Source organism: Propithecus coquereli, unplaced genomic scaffold (assembly GCF_000956105.1).
Source record: "Propithecus coquereli isolate 6110/MARCELLA unplaced genomic scaffold, Pcoq_1.0 Scaffold836, whole genome shotgun sequence".
Taxonomy (NCBI): domain Eukaryota; kingdom Metazoa; phylum Chordata; class Mammalia; order Primates; family Indriidae; genus Propithecus; species Propithecus coquereli.
In genome coordinates, this window is record NW_012154574.1 from 92,318 (window position 1) to 96,099 (window position 3,782).

Sequence of the window (3,782 nt, forward strand, 5' to 3'; positions counted from 1 at the left end):
ATATTTGGGGAAATGTGGTTTATTATTGTGAGATTGAGCTGTGATAAACGCTTAGCATACATAACTTTATTTCATTTCTACACATGGATGTGGATCATGTCATGTAGATGTCTAAACTTTGCTACATTTTTCATATGTAAAAGTAGAGCCAGAAACAGGAAGGGGCTAAGAGATGTGTCCAGCAGCTCATGTGTGGACAGAGTGAGCCGGGTGTCTGAGCTCGTGCACCTCACCACTGCACACACCTGGCCCACGAACCTACTGCAGCCCGGAGCTGAACATGCATAATGAGGTCTGGAAAATCCCCTTCTCTAATGAGATCATGGCATTACTTTGCTTTATTCTTTTCTCCCCCAAATTTTGAGAGAAGTGGTTTCATTCAGGTGTGTATCTAGCAGTCTCTGCATTTTTGTGTGTTTTTCCATCTCTCTGTAACTCTTTCTATGTGAAATAATACACTGTGTAATATCTTTAATGAAGTATAATTGCACTACAATAATCCTCTTCTGAAGTGCACAATTTGAGAAATATTGGCATAACCACCAGCAAAATCAAGGTAAATGTTAAGTCAATAACCCTCAACATGTGCATGTCTCTGTGCATGTGTGAGAGAGAGATGGGGAACAGAAAAAGAGTTCCTACTTGGACGACCACAACTTATATGGTCCTTGAATAAGCAAAGGCATTGGTCCTTGATGGCCACATAAGACAGACATTACAAATTAAGGCATCTAAATATAATTACGTATTTATAGAAATATTATTTTCTAATTATATACATTTCTATTAATAATATCTAGATCTACATCTATCTCTCTGTAATTTATCTAGTAGAATAGATTCAGTGGAGTTGATCCAATGGTGATATTTGATTGAGACAGGAAACCCCTTCCCCAATCCCGCCCCCCTCTGTAGCCAACTTCCCTGAGGCTGGAACATGGACGATGCTGTCATGGGTCCCTGGGCCCCAGTGCTGGTCCTGCAGGCCCCTGAGGAGAAGTTTGTGCCCGGGCTCACATGGAAGTCCCATTATGTGGTGACATGTCTCTTCACTTTGTCCGGCACAGCCACACCTGGTGGTGTCCTTAGTGGTCACGGAGCTCACCTGCAGGTAGGACTGGTTCTTGGATGTTGATCAGGACTTGCTGACTCAGCTCTTGAGGGACAGGTTGTAATTTGTGACCCCTCATCCTATACGTTCTTGATCCACACCAGTCCCTTCCATGGGGATTGTCAGACCCAGCCCCGGCAGTAACCACGGGGTGTGATGGAGCATCCAGTGACAGAGCAGGTGGGGAGTCTGCAAGGACACCCTTAGTCCTGAGCCTGACTCCCACAGTGCACCTGACACAGCACACATGGGGACAAGGAGGATCTGTGCCTGTCAATCATGTGTTGTCACAACTGTCCCCCAGACCTGTGTCTCACATCTGAGATCCTCACCTTGGGGGCAGCACCAGGAAAATTAGGCCCAACAATCTCATCTTTATCTACACCACAGCTCTGCCTTTCTCAGAGTCTGCAGCCCCATCTGAATAGAGATCTGTTTTTTTGCAAAACCCCAAAGTGGATTTTGCACTAGAGCCTGACGAGGTCCATGCCCGTGACTGAGCCATGTTTTTGTGAAGGAAGAGGGACTGAGTTCAGGCTCCCCTAGTCCTTCTGAGCCCCATGGGGCATCTCTTCTTGGGAACTTAAGTGGAGTTTGATGTTTGGAGAAGACAGTGCTTTTTCTGAGAGGGGTGTTGGGAGCAGGTCTAAGGTTAGTCCCACTCCATGAAGAAAATGCTGCTACCTGCAATCTCCTCCTGCCCTTCCTTGGCCCCAGGCCAACTCCCCCATCCACATAGGCTCGGGGACTTCTCCCTCAGCGGTGAGCACAATGCAGCTCCTGCTCTCTTCTCCTGGACCTTCTCTCTGATGCGGGTCTCATCCTCCCCTGAGAGCGGGTGACCTTGTTACACTGCTGTCACCTGAGTCCGAGGCATGCCCCGTGTTCCCTCATTCTGTGCATTGTGATCTGATTAGACATCGTGTGGTTGAAACATCAGATGACGCCATTGTCCTCATTCTGTTGGACACCCAACACCCTGCTTTCCTTATTTATTTTCTGAAACAGGATTCATATCCCACCCGGGGTACGCATTTGTCTGTGGATGGGGAGGAGAAATGGATCATCGCAGCTCGCCTTTCCCAGTCAGGGTCGGAAACTCTGAGGCCTGCTCAGCATCTGACTCCTCTGCAGGGTAGACTCCTACCCCTGATCCTCTCTCATCACATCCTTAGTGATTTCTCCTAGGGAAAATGTTAATAAACCACTGGCACAAGAATGCATGTCTTCAATACTACTTCTAAGAAATGTGGCTTAGACATGAAACTATTACCTGAGTATAAATGCTTTACAGAAAATTATAATAATTCTTTTGTTCTATCCCAGAGAACATTAGTTCCTTGTCTGATAGTTGACTTTGGGCGTCAGCTTCAATGGAAAGGGGATACTGACATAACGGGCAAAGCATCACTTATTCTCAGTGTTTCGTCAGGCATGGGGCCCCCTCTTCTGCTGAAAGGGGAAATATAGCAAGATTGACAAATGATATTGGGGGGTATTGGGTAGTTATGGGAGAGGCAGAATCAGCTGAAGGAGTGAGCTCGTGAAGGAAATTGATTGGGAGTGACGGCCGTGGGTGGTCCAGAGAGAGTTGAGAGGCAGGAAGCCATTGCTGCAGAGCTGAGGGATTTGACTTGCAGTCCAAGGCTACTCCCAGAAGCCTGATGCAGTGTGGCCTTCACAGAGAAGGGAGCCAGGGCACTGGAAAGAGATGGGGGTTAATAACTAAGTGATGGTTTGAAGCGTTGTAAATAAGACCAGTAGATTATTGAGGGCTTATAAAAGATGGCAAGATATTTGAAAAGCGAAAAATAGTAATCACTGGTTGGGAGACCATTGGAATGGGAGATTGGTATGAATGTTAGAAGAGAGCAGTAAGATGTAATGAAGAAATATTGGAAAAATGATGGAGACGGCAACACAAAAATAGTAGAAAACTTTGATATCCCACATGTAATGATGGTTAGATCATCCAGACAAAATCAGTAAGAAAATGCTGGACATAAAAAAATACTCTAGACCTAAATGGACTGAACAGAAATACCCACCTGATGACTGTTACTTCCATCTGTGCACTTTTGCATCCCATAATATTTTGAAATAAAAGAAAAGAAATACAGACAGCATCGTGCCCAACCACAGCAAAATACATATTATGTTCAGTGCACAAGAACACACTCTAGGATAGAGCATCTGTGAGCCCACAAAACAAATCTTACAAATTTATGAAGATTAAAATTATACCTCCCATATTGTCCAACTACAATGGTATGAAAATGCAAGTGAATGAAGGAATATAATGAAACTGAAAATATGTGGAAATTAAACCACACTTTACAGGACAAAGACTGCACCAGAGAAGAAAGCAGTAGAGATTTAAGAAAATATTGAGACAAACAAAAATGGAAACACACAAGATGCATTTAAAAAGTTCTAAGAGAAAAGTTTATGGCAATAAAATTCTACATTAAGAAAAAAAGAAATATTCTAAAAAAAAAAAAAAAATTTTTTCCAAATGGAACAAGGGAAAAAACCCACTAATCTCAGTTACAATAGGGAAGGGAATAATTCGGATCAGAAAAAAAGAAATATTCTAAAAAAAAAAACTGACTTTTTTCCAAATGGAACAAGGGAAAAAACCCACTAATCTCAGTTACAATAGGGAAGGGAA

General features: G+C 43.5%; 1 protein-coding gene across 1 annotated transcript in view; it reads right to left on the reverse strand.

The window, feature by feature from the left end:
- Positions 1-3,782, reverse strand: part of LOC105825941 (Ig heavy chain Mem5-like) — a 27,684-nt gene that overhangs the window by 875 nt on the left and 23,027 nt on the right. The gene's annotated exons all lie outside the window — the stretch shown is intronic.